The sequence below is a fragment of the Bos indicus genome, chromosome 22, assembly GCF_029378745.1.
Source record: "Bos indicus isolate NIAB-ARS_2022 breed Sahiwal x Tharparkar chromosome 22, NIAB-ARS_B.indTharparkar_mat_pri_1.0, whole genome shotgun sequence".
NCBI classification, from domain to species: Eukaryota; Metazoa; Chordata; class Mammalia; order Artiodactyla; family Bovidae; genus Bos; species Bos indicus.
Genome location: NC_091781.1, coordinates 38,115,786 through 38,139,152, shown reverse-complemented (window position 1 = coordinate 38,139,152; position 23,367 = coordinate 38,115,786). Strand labels below are relative to the sequence as shown.

The window sequence follows — 23,367 nt, the reverse complement described above, 5'->3', positions numbered from 1 at the left end:
CAGTATTCTGGCCTGGAGAATACCATGGACTGTATAGCCCATGGGGTTGCAAAGAGTTGAACACGATTGTCCCTTGGGGAGATTCAAATTTAGCTATTCTGTTCAGCTATGGGTAAAGGTAAGCACTTTTCAACCCTTTTCATTTTATTCCCCAGGGTATGGGGAAATGATATTAATTATCATCCACACAGCTCTGTCATGGAGGAGGGGAGGGGAGAGGAGGGGCATCTCTGAAGTCACTCCTTGATGAGTAAGTTTCCCAGATTTAACGTTTGGCTTTAAGACCTTGTTTGCCATTTGGTTAGTTTACAGCTTATGGTTACAACCCTGCCTGACCCACACATTTGATTTCCCTATGTTGTCTTCAGGAGCAAATTTAGAAGCAAAATATTTCCAAGGGGATTTGAATTATTCCTTTCTGCAGTTACATTGTACCAATTTCTGCTCCAAAACCTCGGTGCCCAACCCTAAAATAGAATGATCGATACTGCTTTTTATCTGTGAAAATAGACGATCAGTTCAGTTCAGTCGCTCAGTCGTGTCCGACTCTTTCCGGCCCCATGAATCACAGCATGCCAGGCCTCCCTGTCCATCACCAACTCCCGGAGTTCACCCACACTCATGTCCATCGAGTCAGTGATGCCATCCAGCCATCTCATCCTCTGTCATCCCCTTCTCCTCCTGCCACAATCCCTCCCAGCATCAGGGTCTTTTCTAATGAGTCAACTCTTCGCATGAGGTGGCCAAAGTACTGGAGTTTCAGCCTCAGCATCAGTCCTTCCAATGAACACCCAGGACTAGTCTCCTTGGATGGACTGGTTGGATCTCCTTGCAGTCCAAGGGACTCTCAAGAGTCTTTTCCAGCACCACAGTTCAAAAGCATCAATTCTTTGGCACTCAGCTTTCTTCACAGTCCAACTCTCACATCCATACATGACCACAGGAAAAACCATAGCCTTGACTAGACAGACCTTTGTTGGCAAAGTAATGTCTCTGCTTTTTAATATGCTATCTAGGTTGGTCATAACTTTCCTTCCAAGGAGTAAGCATCTTTTAATTTCATGGCTGCAGTCACCATCTGCAGTGATTTTGGAGCACCCAAAATAAAGTCTGACACTGTTTCCACTGTTTCCCCATCTATTTCCCACGAAGTGAGGGGACTAGATGCCATGATCTTCGTTTTCTGAATGTTGAGCTTTAAGCCCACTTTTTCACTCTCCTCTTTCACTTTCATCAAGAGGCTCTTTAGCTCCTCTTCACTTTCTGCCATAAGGGTGGTGTCATCTGCATATCTGAGGTTATTGATATTTCTCCTGGCAATCTTGATTCCAGCTTGTGCTTCTTCCAGCCCAGCATTTCTCATGATGTACTCTGCATAGAAGTTAAATAAGCAGGGTGACAATATACAGCCTTGACGTACTCCTTTTCCTGTTTGGAATCAGTCTGTTGTTCCACGTCCAGTTCTAACTGTTGCTTCCTGACCTGCACATAGGTTTCTCAAGAGGCAGGTCAGGTGGTCTGGTATTCCCACCTCTTTCAGAATTTTCCACAGTTTATTGTGATCCACACAGTCAAAGGCTTTGGCATAGTCAATAAAGCAGAAATAGATGTTTTTCTGGAACTCTCTTGCTTTTTCCATGATCCAGCGGATGTTGGAATTTGATCTCTGGTTCCTCTGCCTTTCCTAAAACCAGCTTTAACATCTGGAAGTTCATGGTTCACGTATTGTTGAAGCCTGGCTTGGAGACTTTTGAGCATTACTTTACTAGCGTGTGAGATGAGTGCAATTGTGCGGTAGTTTGAGCATTCTTTGGCATTGCCTTTCTTTGGGATTGGAATGAAAACTGACTTTTTCCAGTCCTGTGGCCACTGCTGAGTTTTCCAAATTTGCTGGCATATTGAGTGCAGCATTTTCACAGCATCATCTTTCAGGATTTGAAAGAGCTCAACTGGAATTCAATCACCTACACTAGCTTTGTTTGTAGTGATGCTTTCTAAGGCCCACTTGACTTCACATTCCAGGATATCTGGCTCTAGGTCAGAGATCACACCATCGTGATTATCTGGGTCGTGAAGATCTTTTTTGTACAGTGCTTCTGTGTATTCTTGCCACCTCTTCTTAATATCTTCTGCTTCTGTTAGGTCCATACCATTTCTGTCTTTTATCGAGCCCATCTTTGCAAGAAATATTCCCTTGGTGTCTCTAATTTTCTTGAAGAGATCTCTAGTCTTTCCCATTCTGTTGTTTTCCTCTATTTCTTTGCATTGATTGCTGAGGAAGGCTTTCTTATCTCTCCTTGCTACTCTTTGGAACTCTGCATTCAAATGGAATATCTTCCCTTTTTTCCTTTGCTTTTCACTTCTCTTCTTTTCACAAGTATTTGTAAGGCCTCCTCAGACAGCCATTTTGCTTTTTTGCATTTCTTTTCCATGGGGATGGTCTTGATCCCTGTCTCCTATACAATGTCACAAACCTCCATCCATATTTCATCAGGTACCCTGTCTATCAAATCTAGTCCCTTAAATTTATTTCTCACTTCCACTGTATAATCATAAGGGATTTGATTTAGGTCATACGTGAATGGTCTAGTGGTTTTCCCTACTTTCTTCAATTTAAGTCTGAATTTGTCAATAAGGAGTTCATGATGTGAGCCACAGTCAGCTCCCGGTCTTGTTTTTGCTGACTATATAGAGCTTCTCCATCTTTGGCTGCAAAGAATATAATCAATCTGATTTCAGTGTTGACCATCTGGTGATGTCCATGTGTAGAGTCTTCTCTTGTGGTGTTGGAAGAGGGTGTTTGCTATGACCACTGCGTTCTCTTGCCAAAACTCTATCAGCTTTTGCCCTGCTTCATTCCATACTCCAAGGCCAAATTTGCCTGTTACTCCAGGTGTTTCTTGACTTCCTACTTTTGCATTCCAGTCCCCTATAATGAAAAGGACATCTTTTTTGGGTGTTAGTTCTAAAAGGTCTTGTAGGTCTTCATAGAACCTTTCAACTTCAGCCTTTTCAGTGAAAATAGGTCATATGAGACCATTATTCAGCACAGAAGAATTCAGAGCACATGTTACTCACTGAAATAAACCAGCCCCAGACAAGTGTCCTCCAAACATTTGGGGAAAACTCAGGGATCCAGGTGGCAGATGTTGCTATTTGCCTACAGGCAAGTGAAAACATCTGTGAGAGCCAGATCTTTGAGCATTTTTCAACCTGAGCTCAGCAAACATTTATTCTGTCAACAAACCTTCATTCAGACACTTGCTCTGTGTCTGCTGCTGCAGATAGTTGGTCAACGGAAAGGCTCTGACCTGCAGGCTTGTTATGCTGGAAATCTGATAACTTGTATTATTACTCTTTCCTAATATTAATATTATAGGGAAATTTAGTCAACATTGAAGTCACTCTATTTTCTGACAGAAAGATGCTTAATGTATTAGGGGAACTGAGATATGGTTCCTCAAAAGATTTACCTAGCTGTAATTTGAGGTGGCCAGTGGTGTTTAACTAAGGCCATCTGGGTTTTTGATGATGAGCCTAGACCTTGGGGCTTGACTTCTGAGTTTAGGGAAAAAAGTGTGTTGACTTTTCAGAGACTAGGGGTTCCAGTTTTGGATAATACTCTTACCTATCCAGACTGAAGTTACCTCATCTTTAAAATAAAGGTACTAGGTCAGATGCTTCTTCCATTTCCTGGCTCACATTCTCAGGTATTAAACTCCCTGTATTAATTCATTGGTACTTTAAATGATTTATCACTTTCATCTATAGTGACCCTGGATAAATTTCTTCCCCTTTTTGTGACTTCACTTTTTCATTTATAAACCAGACAAAAATACTGGTGTTGCTAAAAGAGTGTATGACTTAGAAAGACAGAATTCTGACCAAGAAAGTTCAAGGAAGGTAAGCCTTCTTGTTCCGTGGCTTGCATCCTGTACTGACTGAATCATGGAGCCTGTGGCCTGGTGCATTCATCTCTGCCTGCAATGACTGGGTTTGGCCACAATTACAGCTACAGCTGTGCTACCCAGGAAGTTCAAAGGTGGTTAAGGGGGAAAAAACAAAACACAAATCTCTGCTGTCGGCAGTCTGGCTAGACTTAGTCTGTTCTTGACCAACAGAGGGCTGAGCAATAAGTAAAACTCTGGATAAGCACTCCTAAAGGGAGCTGAGAAGGGAACTTTCAGCAAAGATGCCACCCCTCCCTCTCTAAAAGGCTGAGATGTTTTTCTAAACAACCTGGTTAAGGTTTCTTCTTTCTGTCTCCTGCTCGCTGTTCTTTCTCAGGATGTACTTGGAGCAAAAAAATGGTACTGAGGCAATTCAAAAACTAAGGGATCAAAGAAAGCCATTTTTCTGTAGAATTTTTGAAAAAGACTAGAGAAGACTCTTGAGAGTCCCTTGGACTGCAAGGAGAACAAACCAGTCAATCCTAAATGAAACCAACCTTGAAAAGGACTGATGCTGAAGCTGAAGCTCCAATATTTTGACTACCTGATGAGAAGGGCCCACTCATTACAAAAGACTCTGATGCTAGGAGAGATTGAAGGCAGGAGGAGAAGGGGATGACAGAGGATAAGATGGTTAGGTGGCATCACTGACTCAGTGGATGTGAGTTTGAGCAAGCTATGGGAGATGGTGAAGGACAGGGAAGCCTGGCATGCTGCAGTCTATGGGGTCGCAAAGAGTAGGACATGACTGAGTGAGGAAACAACAAGAGAAAGAAAAAAAAAAACAAACCGAAACACCCCACAAAACGGAGGACCAGAAGGCCTTTTGAGATTCTCCATTCATTGAGGTCACAAAGTCCCTGGTTCACAAAGTCCATGGTGTTGCAAAGAGTCAGATATGACTGAGCAACTGAGCAGACACAAAGAAATTAATAAAAAGAAACCTCAATTAAAACAGAGTCAAAAAGACAGAAAGTGAAGCTCTCATGCACCACAGCAAGAAGGAAGACTTCCTCTTCTTGCCTGGCAAGAGCTTACCCCATGACAGACTGCCGCAACTTAGCCACTGAGAAGCCATTCTACTTCAAACTCTTCATTCCTCCAATGAACACTTTGCTTTCTGTCCCCCTCCCAACTTCCTTTCCAATTTTTAAAAAAGAGTTCTCTCCTGGGTGGGTTTGAAAGAGGTCGGGGTGGAGTTCCATATGGCTCATGATTACAGACCTCAGACTGCAATTTTGTGTTTATCTCGAATAAAGACATTTTTGCTGGTGAAATAATGGGTAGTCTATTTGTTCTAGAAATATTGAAATGACATTCTTGAAATGAAAAAATTATAGAGATGGAGAACATACTAGTGATTGCCAGGGATTAGGAAGAGGAGAAGGGAAGGAGGTGGTTATGGTTATAAAAACAGCATGAGGGAACTTTATGATGGCACTGTTCTGTATCTTGACTGTGGTACTAATCTTATGAATCTACACTTATGAAAGGATTGCATAAAAGTAACTATACACACACCCAAATTTGTTGTTTAGTCGCTAATTCACGTCTGACTCTTTTGTGACCCCCATGGTCTGGAGCCCGCCAGGCTCCTCTGTTTATGGGACTTCCCAGGCATGAATACTGGACTGGGTTGCCATTTCCTTCTCCAGGGGATCTTTTTGACCCAGGGATTGAACCGGTGTCTCCTGCTTGGCAGGTGGATTCTTTACCACTGTGCCACCTGGGAAGCCCCACACACATTCAAATAAGTATATGTAAAACTGGCAGATCAAACCTATAGATTGTACTAATATCAATTTCATGGTTGTGGTATGTACATAAGATGTAACTATTGGGGGAAACTTGGGGAAAGACTATATGGGATCTCTGTATTATTTTATGCAACAATATGAATTATCTCAAAATTACCTCAAAATTAAAGGTTTTTCAAAGTATATTTATATTGTGTGGATGTATTTCTCTCCCTCTCTTTCTCTCTCTCCATATATATATATATATATATATATATATATACACCCTTCTATTTACACATCTACCTTAAGAAAGCAGGACATTATCATTCCTTTGATGGCTCTGAAGCTTTCTTTCTAATGCCAGTTTCCCTTTCTGGTAGATAATTATTGAACACCGTACCGTAGCAACTGGCTGTTTCAGGCGCTGGGGATACAATCCAGTGAAACACATCAAGGCTGCATCCCTTGTGGAGATCTGTTCTATAGATGTTTGGGAAACAGACAATAAAGCGAAAAAGAAATGCTGGAATATTAGATTTTACTAAGTATATAATGAGAATTCTCCATATAATGAGAAAGTTACTAGTGCAAGAGGGAATAGTCACTGTTCTGGAATTGGCCTGCACTTGCTTCTGCGAGCTGATTGTTAAATTTCGAGGAGCTTTTTAAGCTGGTTGTTAAACACAGCCTTTATTAAAATTTTAATTATACAAACTTTAAATTGAACTAAAAACAAAAGCAGTAAGTACTCAAAAACTTTGTTTCCTAATTACCACATGACCTCAGTAGACCCTATGGGTTATGTAAGGTGTTCCGTCTTACTGACTCCACCTTCAGGACGCCATGTTGATAGCTTGAAAGAGGACAAGGTGAGAGAGAGTATGTAGCCCACAGAGACTGGCAGAGGCCATAAATTGGGGCTTGCTTTATTGTTTTGCTGATTATCTAAAACTTAAGATATAGAGAGAACATTAATAATGCAAATTCAGCTGAAAATGTCTTGAATCAGTAGCTGTTTCATTGGGTTAGCACCCAAAAATGGAACAAAATATTCTTTTCGTACAAGAGAACTGTTCTCCAATTCCACACTTTCTGCTGGACCAGGCCATTGGTATTTTATTCCCAACTCCCAAACAAACTCCTCCAAGTTCTGAATTCTTTGAATTATCAAGAAACAAAACTGAAACCCCTAGGGAGAAATGCTGATCAGCTAGGAACTGGCCTCTCCTCATTCTCTCTGCAGTCTCTCCCTTGGCTGGGGCTTCAGTCTCCATTATAGCTTAATAGGCTGGATCTGACAGAGCTCAGTGCTGACATCAACAAGACTTGGATTGTTTCCTGTTCCTGCCATCATCAACCCTCTATATTGGAGATCCCACCAGTCCTATCCAGTGCCTCCTGCAGATGGATTTCATTGACCACACCTGAAAACTATCCCCTAGGAATGCTACATCTTGGAAGCTGATACATGTAGAATGGATAGACAAGGTCCCACTGTGGGAGTACTGTCCTACCCCACAGAGAACTATACTAAATATCCTATGATAAACCATAATGGAAAAGAATATTTTAAAAGTTATATGCATATAACTGAATCTCTTTGCTGAATAGCAGTAATTAACACAGCATTGTAAATCAACTACACTTCATATAAAAAAAAAGAAGAAGAAAAGAATGTTACATCTTGGCCAAATATATTGAGCTGCCACATGGCTTCCTCTCATATTGTATCAGTTTTTTCCAAACTGTTCTCAATTGTATCTTTCAGGGAAGGTTTTTGTTTGTTTGTTTTTTAAATCTCTGCACCCAGGAGTGCTAGAACACAGCAAATCAAGACATAGAAACCAAGGTCTCTAATGTCAGGGGTTTTCTTTTGGGTTGTTAGACAAGCTGTGTTTGTGTATAAGTTCAAGATTATTCCAATGGTAGGATTTAGTAGGACCTATTAGAATTGTGGTTCAGAAAAGTGCCACTCTGAACTAAAACAATCAGAAACAGTTTAAATATGGATTTGATGAAAATCAGAGCTTCAATCGGAATTCGCCTCCCTATAGGTCTAGGAAAAATAGTCAAGCAAGAGAAACAAGACGTAACAAGCAGAGAGGTCATGAGCATGGCGTTGCGAATACCTGCAGCCCTGCATATGATGGAGGGGCCGTGGGAAAAGGGAATCAGGAATGGCTCCTGTTCTCTGATCTTTTTCTTTGCCCCTCCATCCTGCACTTGTTTCTCATCTTGCATTTCTGCTTCCTCAAGGCATCAAACAGGGGGAATTATTGTTGGAATTTACCTCTCAAAAATGATGAAAACAAAATAAATTTCCCTGAAGCATTGACATCATCTTCTTCCACTTCACCGCACCTCTCATGCCAAGAGCATAGAATTTAGAGACAGATTCCAATCCAGGCCCCTCCATTTCCAGGTTATGCGACCTTATGGGTGTTTTGTCTTCTTTTATCTTTCATTCTCTTTGTATCTCATATAACTTGCCTATAAACAGGGATTCAGAACATCTTCCTTGCAGAACTGGAAGGACTGAATGAATCCAAGTTATGACATCTATCATGTTACTATGTCTGTTATGGCTAACAGACAGTGGCTGCAAATGTCAGCTTTTCTACCATGATTTTTTCTATGACATTTATCTTTGAATTTATTGTTAGAGGCTATTTCCCTCCTGCAACCCCTCTGAGTCAGCTTTGTTCTTCCGAGTCTTACTTGATTCTTTTGGTGTGGAATCTGTTAGATAATTGACAGATGGTCAGTTGACACTTGGTGAAGAAATGAGTGAATGGGTGGATGGAATAAGGACCATCCTGAGCTCTTGTTTCTGTAGAAAAGGTCTGAGGGAAAGTTGTGTGTTACTGTACTTCGTTCTTGGGTCCAGTTACCCCTTTGTCTTTTTTAAACTGTAAGATCACAGCAGGCCTTGATCACTATTCCTGCTCTAATATTGCAAGAATGGCTTCTGGAACACTGGCTGGGAGAAAGTAGCGGAACTTGGCTTTGAGCTCTATGAATAAAGGAGTTCTGAGCACTGTTCTAACAGTATTCGATGACGTTATTTCTCCCATTGTAGGCTGTCTCCTGCATCCTCGGCACTATGTATCGACTGGAAGAACCTAAAAAGGGCATTGAAAAGAGAAAAATAAAATCATCGTAGGCTGGGTCTCCTATAGAGCATAAGCACAGTGTAGGGAGGGCGGGCTATGTGGGGAAAGGAAGCAGATATGGAAGAAGGCAATTTGGACAAGGGAAAATAAGAATGAAAAGAAAAAGAACATTATGGTAGTGGGGATAAAGGAGAAATATGTGGAAAACGTTCTTTTGTCAATTCTTAGACTTTCAGGCCCCTAAGGGAAGTTCTGAAAGAACTCTTTTATCTGAATGTTAGGAGAAGACCTAACTTTACTCTGGACACAGAAAGGCCAGATGACAGAATTCTCAGGGTTGTAAGGAACTGTATGTTCTAATGGTGTGACCACCAACAGTGTGACAGAGTCTTCTCCTCTGAATCATTGCCTAATAGGAATCTGAGCTGAACTTGCTTGCCACCAAAGGTGCAGAGCTCACTACATACAGTAAAGGCCCATTTCCTACTTCCTGTGACTACTTGTCCTTCCCTCTGCTTAAGTGAAATTGACCTCTCTGCCATTTCCACATGCTTGCCTTGTAAGCAAGCTCCAACTTCCTTTTGTTGAGGGACCTTTGGAAAGTTACAAGTTATGAGTTTTAGTTTCTCTATCTGTAAGATCAGTATAATGGTTTTTAGTTTATCCAGTTATGGTAAATAAAAATAAATAAATAAATAAAATAATAGATTTAAACCAATGAGCATCCTCAGGTCCTTCCATGGTTTATCTGCTGTATTTTCCAGGTTTCTCCCCATGCTTAAACTCTTTCAGCTGAACCATTATCCTTCAAGATCCTTCCCAGTTCTCAGACTCCATTTCAATTATCTGTGACCATTTTCCCTTCTCCTCTAATGTTTGCATCTCCTATACAGATAACTCAGAATTTTAAGAATGTGAAAGGATGCAGTTAACCTGCTCTATGAATTCAGATTCCCTCCTATTAAGTTAAAGATCTCAGAGCTACTTTTGCACCCTCTGATAGAGATCCCAAAATCCACAGAAATCCTAAGATCCTTTGTGATACCCAAGACAAGCCTCGTAAGTAAGTTTCTTGTCTGCTAAGACCGGCCACCTACCAACCTAGAGTGGCCTGCCTCATTCCTCAGTCTCTCATCACCCTTAATGAGAGGATTCAGTTTATGAACCAACAAGATCTAATGAATTCATAGTAAAAAACTGACACCAGTAAAGAAGGTCCAGTTGGCCTTTCCTATCTGTGAGTTCTGCATCCAGGGATGCAACCAACCACAGATGATAAATACATATACATACACACACACACACACACATATATATATATATATATTTTCTAATTATAGAAGTTTCCAAAAAGCCAAATTTGAATTTGTGATGCCCCAGGAGCTATACACATAGTGTTTACATTGTATTGAGTATTATAAGTAATATAGGGATGACTTACATTATAGGAAAGGATGTGCATAGGTTTTATGCAAATAGTACACCATTTTATATAAGGGACTTGAGCATCCATGGATTTTGGTGTCCTTGGGGGTCCTGGAAACAATCCCTCCATGGATAACAAGGAACAATTGTGTGTGTGTGTGTGTGTGTGTGTGTGTGTGTGTGTTCAGTCATTTCCAACTCTTTGTGACCCCATGGACTGTAGCCTGCCAGAGACTGCTCTGTCCATGGGATTTCCCAGGCAAGAATACTGGAGTGGGTTGCCATTTCCTTCTCCATGGATCTTCCTGACTCAGGGATCAACCTTGCCTCTCCAGTGTCTCCTGCTTTGTATCAGGATTCTTTACCACTGAGACACCAGGAAAGTCCAACAAGGGACGATTATATCTACATAAATGTGTTTTATGTGGATATAATATATAATCTGTATAAATGGGCTTATTTCCTCACCTAGTCTAAGATTATTAAATAGAAAGAACAATGCCCAGCTCAATAGATGTTAGCTACTGGGCTCATGGTCACTATCATGTGATTACTGTTGTTTTCTTGACATTGTCATCATTTTATTGTTTTTCCCAGTGGGTATCTGTGATGTAATTAAAATGGACGACTTGCTTTTTTCCTAACAGTATCCCACACCTCAAACCTCTATCTTGCTCGTGTTTGTTCTGTTTGTAATATTTTTCTCTTTCATCATCACCTGTCAAGATCTTTCCCAACCTCCAGGGTCTGTGTCATATAAACGCACCCAATTAAGTTGTTTTTTAAGTCCTCAACTGCATAATCTATCTCCTTATCCTTTGAATCCCTAATAGCCTTCAGGACATCTCTGTCTGAATACAGTCATTTGTGTTCTTGATTTTGGATGTAACCCTTGAACAAATCCAAGGTTTGGGGTGTAGATCCTTCCTGCAGTCAAAAATTTACATATGACTTTATAGTCAGCCTTCCATGTGGCAATTGTGCATCCTCAGGTTCAACTAACCATGGGTCATGTAGTACTATTGCACATATTTACTGAAAAAAATTCACATACAAGTGTATTCATACAGTTCAACCCCATGTTGTTCAAGGGTAAATTGTGTTAGAACATAGTTTATTTAACTTTGAGGAATGTGTCTTTTTAATAATTACATTCCTAGCAGTGCCTAGCATTCTGACAGCGACACCTTGGGTGTTAAATAAACAAGTGTAAAATTGAAGAGGTTAGATGCTAACAAGGTACCATCATCTTAAGCCCCTTTACATACAACTGATTATTTATCACAAATAAACTAATTAGTAGGCAAATCATCATGTGGTTTACATCCCTTTTAGCAGAGTATGTTGCCTTTAGGGACTCTTGGTAAGGCATAGGCTCACTTAACAATCGTATTTGAGGTTGCCTTTATGGATATGTATATTCAAGAAGATAGATTTCTGCTTCATTGGCTTCCCCAGGGCTCAAAAATCATACTGCCTTCCTCCTCTCTTTTGGTCATGGGACATTTGCACTGAAAGATCCAAGATGATTTGCCACACAGAAGTGAATTAAAACTGTTTTTGATAATAATAAGGAGTCCTTGCTTGGGGAGGGGGAAGTTGAATTTATAAAGTGGTTTCATAGATGTTATTGTACACTATCAAATGCCAACTGAACAAACTGAAAATTGTAGTTTAAAAAAGAGATTAACTAAGTTTACCATTTCTATTGATGTATCAGATAGCACTGAGTAAAATTTTTTTAGTGGGTTATCAGTAAACTATCACTCTCCAGACCTAAAGACCATAGAGCCCAGTGGTATCTTGACTATAACTACAGCTTTATCCATTTAAGTACTCGTACTTATTTCTTACGCTTTGGCTGAGATGAAAGCCCGAGTGTGACTAAAGAATTGTCAGACAACTTCAATACCTAAAGACTGATATTCATTCCTGAAAGCCAGAGGTAGGGATCACGTCTAATCCAGCCCTAAAATATGCTTTTTCACATTAATCTCCTAGGTCAAAGTGGTTTCTGTAGAAGTAGCTGACACACTGTGCTTTTTGAAAAGTCCAAAGGGAACATAGGGTGTTTACGGCTAGAAGCTCAGACCTGAATGGTACCTAAATTCTAAGTTCAGTTCTATTGTTGGATGATTTGTCATTTTCAGCCAGGTCCCACCAGGATCTGCTGTAGCTGGAGAAATTGCCATCAGATCAATACTCACGCTGCAGGGTTTCAGGCTGAAGTTTCCATAATCCAGGGAGAAGGAGGCTCAGAGAGTTTCTTAAGTCTCGTTGAAGAGAGGGAGATCTGGAAAAGAGGGGTATAGCTTGTAGAGCCAGGAAGCCTTCTGCCTCAGAAGTGGTAGACAAAATCCTTTCTGCCTTCATATTAAGAGGTACTCTCTATGGATTATGTTATTATAAGGAAATGGATGAAATTCCCACCATAATATGCCTTCTGTTCCTCTGTAATTCAAGTAGACCCACTTTTAAAAGTGATATGAACAGAGCCTTCAAGTACATTAGTAATGTTTTATTTGAAGTGACTTAGCATGCATGCACTGGGGAATAAGTACATAATTTTCTTTGTACTGTGTTTTCTGTCTTGTGGTATATATTAAATGTCACAAAGCATATTTTAAAAGAAAAAAGGAAAAACTGAGGTATGGCAATCTGTGTCTGTGTGTGCTCAGCTGCTCAGCCATGTCTGACTCTTTGAAATCCCATAGACTATAGCCCACCAGGTTCCTCTGTCCATGGAATGCTCCCGGCAGGAATATTAGAGTATTGCCATTTTCTACTCCAGGGGACCTTCCTGACCCAGGAATTGAACCCATGTCTCTTGCACCTCCTGTTTTAGCAGGTGGATTCTTTACCACTTAACCACCTGGGAAATCCAGTGCATTCAGCTAGTAAGTGGTTGATTCGTGATATTGCAATATTTTTTCCTTTATACATCAATTCCATTTCTGGTGATATGGACCCAGCATGGGATAGGAGAAGTGAAGCCTGAGGGTCACTTAAAATTACATGACAATAAGGTTACCACATAGTTAGAGCGGTATAGCAACAAAATGCAGAGAAGACAATGGCACCCCACTCTAGTACTCTTGCCTGAAAAATCCCATGGACAGAGGAGCCTGGTGGGCTGCAGTCCATGGGGTCACTACGAGTCGGACAGGACTGAGCGACTTCACTTTCACTTTTCACTTTCACGCATTGGAGAAGGAAATAGCAACCCTCTCCAGTATTCTTGCCTGGAGAATCCCAGGGATGGGGGAGCCTGATGGGCTGCCATCTATGGGGTCACACAGAGTCAGACATGACTGAAGCTACTTAGCAGCAGTAGCAGCAGCAGCAGCTACAAAATGAAAAGAGGCTTACCTGTCAGCCTTGCGTGACTGGACCACATTGCCTGAAGTAAACCGAATTGTTAAAGTGAAGAATCATATATACTCATAGGTACACCACCATTGTTTAGAATCATGTGTTGGTATTTCATACACTGAAAGCCTTCCACTACTGGAGGAGTCTAGCCTTTCCCTGGCTATAAAGGAGTTCCTGCTGGTGATCTACTCCAGTGCAGAGAAACAGAGTGAACTCAGAATGGAGAAAAGGGTTTTAGTTTCACACCCAATGGGCCATGGCAGTCAGTTCTTAGAGCCCTCCTGTCTCTTCTAAAAGGTTCAAATGCAGTGAAATATAGGACTCTGATGAATGGGGGCTCCTTCAAGGTTTTAAGCATAATTTGTATATTTCAATGATGGCTAAAGCTAATTAAACCTTTTTTTCCTTCTGTTCCTAAGCTCTTTACCTATATTATGTCATTTAATTTTCCCAACAGCCATAAGTGATAGGCCCTATGATTATACTTATTTTACTGAAGAGGACATCAAGGCTTAAAGTGAAGATGGCTACAAGTAAGTTCAGTCTTATATCCATTTCAAGTTTGGGACTTGAATGCCTTATTTCTTTTTTTTTTTTTTTTTTAAAGCAAAGTACAGGGGTGAGATTTTACTGAAGATATTGATTTGGCCTAGGTTATTTCTAGGCTAGGTTATTTCTAGGTCTATGTTATTTCTAGGCCCCATTTCTCTAGCTATCACTTTGTTTAAAAGAATATGTTACTCTAGAGCTAGGTCTTTGCCCAGCTCCCCCACAAATCATGTCAGGTCAGTATAGGGGTGAGTGATTTCCTCAAAACAGTCTGAATATTTAACTAAAGATGGGGATTGATGAATTATGGGCAGACAAACAGTAAGATACTACACATATACCTTTTCTTTAGAAAGATCTGTGCACTGCTGGGTACAAATAGGACTCATTCCCTCCCTGAGGCAGAATATACATTCTTCCAGAAGGGAGGCTTGCCAGCCATCTGATGGATAGGTCTGCTGCTTTCCAGGCTGTTTGGAGGTCTGCAGTAGCTGCTGATTAGAAAAGTCCCCTCTTACATAACAGTGACACCTGGTGCACTCATGTAAGAGCACGAGGGGGAATTTTCTTCCCCCTTTCTTCTTCATCCTTTCTTAAGGATGCAATTGTTTCTGACAGGCAGTGTCATCTGCGGTGAGAGATGTCACTTGTGACTCTCAGTCCCAGCAGACAGCTGCACTCAAGGAGACTGCTAGCCTTTGATGATGCTACTGACTCTTACCTAGAAAAGCCAGAGCACTGAAATGTTAGGGTTCAAGAGATTTTCTGAGTGAAATATGTAAGTAAGGCAAGGGCTCCCAGTGCAATCACACACAACCCACATACTTTCCCTGTCACCAGGCATTACATGGTGTTCGACTCATTTGTTCAAATATATCTCAAAGTAAACTCCAAGAGGAGAAACTTCGGGTCTTGTTGTTTGCTCTGTCCTTCTAGCACAGTGGTGGGCAGGCAGTAGAAGTTTATAAAGTATCTGTTGAATGGTTGGGTGAATGACTGAACACAGGAATTTTAAAAGAAATTTTGCATTTGTGTGAGTACATTGTGTGTGTGTGTGTGTGTCTGTGTGTGTACGTGCGAGACTGCAGTCTGTCATTTTCATCTGTTACTCATATAGGAAACTGAGGCATAGCTGTTAGGGAATTTGTATAAAGCCCAACAAGAAATTAATACCATGGCTAAAACACAGGTTATTTAGCACTATTTTTGAAGTTTTTTATGGAAACTACCCAGCTAGTTCATATATTTTCCCTTTGTATAGTGCTTTCCAATCTATTTGTGTCTTAGGTCATTCAATATATACTCACTGCAGAGTTACTATCTTCCAGACATGATTACCTTATCATTTTGTTGCGGAAACTCACAACTAGTAGGTATTATTCTTCAACCTACAAAGGAGGGATATCCTACAAAAGAAGGATATATATTACCTTCACAGGTAATATGGCTTGTCCATCAGCAAGAAGAGCCAAGGGCAGCCAAGCAGCACATGAGTTCTCCCGATCCCAGGTCTGACGCTCATCTTCACTGGGAAATGGTACTTTGTGATCTTCTGAGTATGGGGTATTGTTTGGTCTCATGAAGTATCAGTAACTCTGTCTAGTGAACTTGGTGTCTGACATGCCCATTTACTGGGCTTTGATGATGCATGGTTATAAAACAAGAGCAGTCAGGCACATTATTTTCCACAATTATGACAGATGCTGGAACTCAGTCTAGACTTGGTGCTGATTTCTCATTCATCCTTTTCAGACATAAGTTAATGAAATGGAATAGAAAACTAAAGGTCACAATAGGCACAATTCTCTTTGGATCTTGAGATCTGAGTCACAGTTTTTCAATGATTGATTTTCTGGCAGAAATACAATTTCTGATTTTGATCAGCTCATCAAAAATTAGGACAGGAGAATAACAATTTTCTAGTACAAAAAGGATGAGATTTCTCTATTAATACCTCATTAATACCTTCTCTATTAATACCTCATCTGAGCTTTTTTTTTTTTTTCCTGATGTCTCAACCCTTGGGGGTCTGCCTTCTTAATCAAGAATATTAAGAAAAGTATTTTTGGACTCTGAGCTTCTGTTATTATACTTCACAAATTTTCTTAAATGTGTATGCTTTAGGTACTTCCCAGTTGGCACAGTGGTAAAGAATCCGCTTAGAGTTTTAAATCATGAATGGTAGAAATAATACTGACAGCAACATGGATAAATAACTATAATTTCTTGAGTCTAACTAGTATCTTTCTTCCAATGAGGTCAAAAAAATCCCTATGACTTATTTTTCACGTACTTTGCTTATTTTCCATGTGAGCTAATTAGGATATGGAGCATTTGAAAAAATTTCAAAAGGACTCATTTTAGAAACAGAGGCACATCCCTAGATTCCCATCATCTCTATTCTACCAGGCTGCTAGTTTTTGTTACACGTTTTTGGATATAAGGAATAGAGTCTTAAAGAAAACAACTCAGATAAGGCGAGTGGTAAACTACTATAAGGGCATTTTTGGAGGATAATTAATACAACAAGAAAGATAACATGTAACCTCCATGGCTTAGATGCTTTGCTTTGTTTTATTTTCCATGGAGCAGGGGTCTTGTTTTCAATCACTATATCCCTAGTATGTAGAGGACTATCAAAATTAGAGACACAACATATATTGGAATGAATAATAAAAAAATAATAACTTGAGTGAAGAAAGGCTCCCATTGATTACTTCAGTTCAGTTCAGTTCAGTTCAGTTGCTCAGTCATGTCTGACTCTTTGCGACCCCATGAATTGCAGCACGCCAGGCCTCCCTGTCCATCACCATCTCCTGGAGTTCACTCAAACTCACGTCCATAGAGTCGGTGATGCCATCCAGCCATCTCATCCTCTGTCGTCCCCTTCTCCTCCTGCCCCCAATCCCTCCCAGCATCAGAGTCTTTTCCAATGAGTCAACTCTTCGCATCAGGTGGCCAAAGTACTGGAGTTTCAGCTTTAGCATCAGTCCTTCCAAAGAAATCCCAGGGCTGATCTCCTTCAGAATGGACTGGTTGGATCTCCTTGCAGTCCAAGGGACTCTCAAGAGTCTTCTCCAACACCACAGTTCAAAAGCATCAATTCTTCGGTGCTCAGCTTTCTTCACAGTCCAACTCTCGCATCCATACATGACCACTGGAAAAACCATAGCCTTGACTAGACGGACCTTTGTTGGCAAAGTAATGTCTCTGCTTTTGAATATGCTATCTAGGTTGGTCATAACTTTTTTTCCAAGGAGTAAGCGTCTTTTAATTTCATGGCTGCAGTCATCATCTGCAGTGATTTTGGAGCCCACAAAAATTACTAACTATGTGCCAATTACTATGCTAATATCCTTTCATGAATTAGTTTATCTTTATTACAATCCAGTGAAGCTAGAACTATCCTTATCCTGCTTTAAAGGCAAGGAAGTGGTGTCATAGTAAATTTTAAAAAGATAGCTCAAGACTGAAAAGTTGAGGACACAGGAACTGAGCTGAGAATATAGTACCACAGAAATTCAGACTCCCTATGACTAGTAGAATACAAAACCAAGAACTGCTGAAGTTCAGTCTGGTGAGAAATGGAATTTGAAAGACACTTAGTATTATCTCAGAGCTTATCTTTCTCTTCATTTTTCTCTCTCCCATGGACCACATGGTCTTGTTATTTTTGCTAATTTTCTGTTTGCCTTGCACTCTTTTTTAAATTTAGTTGCTTTATTGGAGTATAATTGCTTTACAGTGTTGTGATAGTTTCTGCTGTACAATAAAGTGAATGAGTCTGCCATATGTATACATATATCCCCTCCCTCTTGGACCTCCCTCGCACCTGTTCCAACCCATCCCCCTAGGCCATCATAGAGCCCTGAGCAGAATTTCCTGTGCTTTACCGCAGCTTCCCACTCGCTATCTATTTTATAGTAAAGTGTCTTGCACTCTTGACTTGCTATTCCTTCCCTCCTCTCTGAATTTGTTTTCTGTATTTCATGACTTCTGCTTCCTTACGGATCCTGCAGCTTCATCACTTGTAATTACCATGACTCTTGCATCCTAATTCTTCCTTAGAGAACTAAATCTTCCTTATACCTTCATCTTTAGGAGGAAAAAAAACTATTTAATACTATAAGCTATAGTTCCTATTGCCAACAATATTTGTCAATTCAGGCTGCTACCAAAAGTTTAAAAACAAGACCACAGATTGAATAGCTTATAAACATTGATTTCTCACAGTTTAGGAAGTTGAAGCCAGGACAGCTGAGTTTTGGTGAGAGCTCTCTTCCAATATGGTGATAGCTGAATGCTTGTGGTATCCTCCCACGGTGGAAAGAAAGTAGTGAAGCTAACTGTCTTGTGATTCTTGTAAGGGCACTGCTCACTCAAGGAAGTCCTGCCCTCATAATCTCATCTAATCCTACTTACTTCCCAAAGCCTCATCTTATAATACCATCACACTGAGGGATAGAGCTAAATTTGACATATTGTGAGGGGACACACACATTCAGTCCAGAACACCAACCATCTCTTGTTCAGTTTTATAATTAAAGTTGGTGACAGCAAGAATCTAGTTAATCCAGCTCACTGGCTACCTTTACATTCAGTGTGTAACCCAGGCCCTCTGGCTGGGCCTTGGGCAGGCCACTCATTTTCCTTAGAACAGAGCTGGTGCCAGGCCTCTAGAGAGTTTGGGTGCTGTCTAGAAATTTACATGTCTCCAAGACAGTGCCTTTTGGGGGGTTTTTCATCAGTTGGGACTCTTTTAGCTGAATAGCACTTTAAAAAAATGCAACTTAAAAAGCCAGTTTAAAAATAAAAGCAAATATTTATGCTTGATTCAGAGTACTAGCAGTGTTATCCAGTGCCAGCATTTTTCTCTCTTTTGCTCTCAGCTCAGCTTTCCTGTTAGTGTCACTCACTCTCACGCATATAATCCATGGAAGCTGAAAGCTTACATTTTACCATTTCTAAGTTTAGCTAAAAGACAAACTATGCCTCTATCCTTCAACAATGCAAAAGCCCTAGCAAAAGGAACCCAGACTGTATCTTCATGGCTCAGGGTTATGGGTTATGCACACATTCCTGATCCAATCTCAGTGGTCAGTATGAGCATGGAGGTGATGAAATTCTCCAATAGGTCAAAATGAGTAATTTGCTAGAGATGAGTTATAACCATACCACATCGATAGGATGGACTCTAAGTGGATTGGGGGATTATTCAGAGGGAAATCAGGGGGCTACCCTCAGGAGAAGAGTGAACAAGTGCTGGGCCCACAGATTTCCCAATTACAGCTTACAATGCTGTGCTGGGTTTTAAAGCTGAAAGGGAAGTAGTAAAAAATCCATGCTTTCTATTCTAGGTCACTAGTAGCCTCATCATGATTGAAATCAGGAGAAATAAAGAAATTTCCTCACTTCCCAAAGATGGTTGAATGGATTCTGCTGCCTGTTACAGGAAGAAAACAGGGTCCTTTAAGGGCAGAATTGTAAATCTCAAGGAAGGAAAGATAGAGGAACAGAAGCCTGAGGTATGAGAAGAGCCAGATCATCTGTAGGAAATGGATTTTTTAAAGTTCTGGTTTCATTCTTGATTAGTTGTGTGACCTCATGTGAATAACTTAACTTTCAGCATCAGTTTCTTCATCTGAAAGATGATGGAATTGGATTAGTTGAGCCTTCTACTTATCTTTGAATTTAATCTGTCCTTCTTACTACTAGTTAATTGTAGAGCTTTCTTGTTTACTAATATAGGCACTGGAAACCTACATCTCCTACTCTAAGCATTGCTGCATTGTTGCTGCATTGCACAAATTTTAGTTTATGGTGCTGTGTTTTAATTTTACTTTATGTCAAAATATGCTTTAATTTCCCTTGAGATTTACATTTTGATTCATATATTACTTATAAAGGTGGTGTTTAATTTCCAGATAGCTGAGTTTTTTCTAGATATCTTGTTAATAATTTCTAATAATATTGTTGTTGTAAGAGAATTTCAATCTTACCACTGGGTCATAAAAAAGTCTCGATATATGTTACAATGAATGTGCCATGTGCATTTGGAAATCATATATTCTGTAGTTGTTGGATACAGTATTTTATAGTATTTTTTAAAAGATTTTTAAAGTCTTTATTGAATTTGTTGCAATATTGCTTTTCTTGTTGATGTTCCGGTTTTATGGCTGTGGGGCATGTGCGATCTTAGCTGTCCAACCAGGGATCAAATCCTCACCAGCTGCACTGGAAGGTGAGCTCTAAACCACTGGACTGCCAGGGAAGTCCCTATAAATATTTATTAGATATAGTTGGTTGATAGAATTGTTCAAATTTTCTCTATGCTTGTTGGTTTGTTTTTTTTTTTGGTCTTTGTGTTCTGGTAATTCATGAGACAGGAGTTGTCCATCTCTTTCCTTAGTTCTGTCAGATTTTGCTTTGTATATCTTAAAGTTTGGAATTGGATGCATTCAAATTTAGGATGTTTGACTTCTTGATGAGCTGATCTTTTTTAATTAGCTAATTTGCCTTTATGTCTGGTAATACTCTTTCTTGAAGTCAACCTTGTCTGATACTAATGTAGTCCTTACAGCTTTCTTATGCTAAATGTTTGCATAATCTATCTTTTTTAACTCTCCCAATTGGCAGTATTTCTTTTTCTCACTTTGCTTCTTTAAAAAAAATTTTATTTACCTTTGTTTTTTTTAGCAGTTTAACCTCTCTGTGTCTTGTAACAAGTACCTTTTATCTTGCTGACTACATTTGTGGGTTGATGTTTATCAATCTTCAAATATTTTTTTCTGTCTTATTCGCTCTGCTTTTCCTGGGACGCCAGTTACAAATATGGTGGATAATCATTGATAGCAATTCACAGATTGCTCTCATTTTTTAATATGTTTTACATTCTTTTCCTCTTTAGGTCGATGTGGGTAACTTTTCGTGACCTATTTCAAGCTTGCCAATCCCCGCCTTTGTTGTATTTGGTCTTCTGTTAAACCCAAATGAATTCTCTACTTCTGACATCTTTTTTTTTTTAACTTTCTAACATTTCAGATTGGCTCTTCTTATAGTTTCTGCTAAAATTCCCCATCTGTTCACTTACATTGTCCACCATATCTTCTAGATCTTTCATCTATTTTCATCATTATTTTAAATTTTCTGTCTTATAATACCAACACTTGGGTCATCTCTTTGTCTTATCTGACCATCAATCAGATGCTCTTGCTTCTTCAAAACTCCCACATTTTCTACTATGTCTTACACACTCTATGTAGAAGACCAGCAGAGATATAAGTAAATGTTTTTCTCCTGAAAATGTATGTTCTTTATTCTATGGGGCTAATCATGTTGAAGAGTTGACTCATTGGAAAAGACTCTGATGCTGGGAGGGATTGGGGGCAGGAGGAAAAGGGGATGACAGAGGATGAAATGGCTGGATGGCATCACCAACTCAATGGACGTGAGTTTGAGTGAACTCCGGGAGATGGTGATGCACAGGGAAGCCTGGCATGCTGCGATTCATGGGGTCGCAGAGTCAGACTCTACTGAGCGACTGAACTGAACTGAACTGAATCATGTTGGAAGCTGAATCAATCCCATCTATTTAGCTTTGGCGTAACTTTAATTAACTACCTCATAATTGCACTCATCTCACATGCTAGTAAAGTAATGCTCAAAATTCTCCAAGCCAGGCTTCAGCAATATGTGAACCGTAAACTTCCTGATGTTCAAGCTGGTTTTAGAAAAGGCAGAGGAACCAGAGATCAAATTGCCAACATCTGCTGGATCATAGAAAAAGCAAGAGAGTTCCAGAAAAGCATCTATTTCTGCTTTATTGACTATGCCAAAGCCTTTGACTGTGTGGATCACAATAAACTGTGGAAAATTCTGAAAGAGATGGGAATACCAGACCATCTGATCTGCCTCTTGAGAAATTTGTATGCAGATCAGGAAGCAACAGTCAGAACTGGACATGGAACAACAGACTGGTTCCAAATAGGAAAAGGAGTTCGTCAAGGCTGTATATTGTCACCCTGTTTATTTAACTTCTATGCAGAGTACATCACGAGAAACGCTGGACTGGAAGAAACACAAACTGGAATCAAGATTGCCGGGAGAAATATCAATAACCTCAGATATGCAGATGACACCACCCTTATGGCAGAAAGTGAAGAGGAACTCAAAAGCCTCTTGATGAAAGTGAAAGTGGAGAGTGAAAAAGTTGGCTTAAAGCTCAACATTAAGAAAATGAAGATCATGGCATCCAGTCCCGTCACTTCATGGGAAACAGATGGGGAAACAGTGGAAACAGTGTCAGACTTTATTTTTTTGGGTTCCAAAATCACTGCAGATGGTGACTGCAGCCATGAAATTTAAAGACGCTTACTCCTTGGAAGGAAAGTCATGACCAACCTAGATAGCATATTGAAAAGCAGAGACATTACTTTGCCAACCAAGGTTCGTCTAGTCAAGGCTATGCTTTTTCCTGTGGTCATGTATGGATGTGAGAGTTGGACTGTGAAGAAGGCTGAGCACCAAAGAATTGATGCTTTTGAACTGTGGTGTTGGAGAAGACTCTTGAGAGTCCCTTGGACTGCAAGGAGATCCAACCAGTCCATTCTGAAGGAGATCAGCCCTGGGATTTCTTTGGAAGGACTGATGCTAAAGCTGAAACTCCAGTACTTTGGCCACCTCATGTGAAGAGTTGACTCCTTGGAAAAGACTCTGATGCTGGGAGGGATTGGGGACAGGAGGAGAAGGGGACGACAGAGGATGAGATGGCTGGATTGCATCACTGACTCGATGGACGTGAGTCTGAGTGAACTCTGGGAGTTGGTGATGGACAGGGAGGCCTGGCGTGCTGTGATTCATGGGGTCGCAAAGAGTCGGACACGACTGAGCGACTGATCTGATCTGATCTGATCTGAACTTTAATTATATTTAGTTCACATGAATATAATATAATAAAGAAGGCAGAGCATCAAAGAATTGATGCTTTTGAACTGTGGTGTTGGAGAAGACTCTTGAGAGTCCCTTGAACTGCCAAGGAAATCAAAGCAGTTAATCCTAAAGAAAATCAACCCTGAATATTCACTGAAAGGACTGATGCTGAGGCTGAAGCTCCAATACTTTGGCCACCTGATGCAAAGAACCAACTCCTATTGAAGATTGAAGACTGAAGGCAGGAAGAGAAGGGGATGACAGAGGATGAGATGGTTAGATGGCATCATC

At 40.2% G+C, this 23,367-nt stretch overlaps 1 long non-coding RNA gene across 1 annotated transcript in view; it reads right to left on the bottom strand.

Annotated features, from left to right (window-relative positions):
• Positions 1 to 12,437: 12,437 nt before the first annotated feature.
• Positions 12,438 to 23,367, bottom strand: part of LOC139178699 (uncharacterized) — a 145,320-nt gene continuing 134,390 nt past the window's right edge. Inside the window, exon 3 of the long non-coding RNA XR_011563185.1 lies at positions 12,438 to 12,520. This is a non-coding gene — a long non-coding RNA (uncharacterized lncRNA). The remainder of the gene's footprint in view (positions 12,521 to 23,367) is intronic.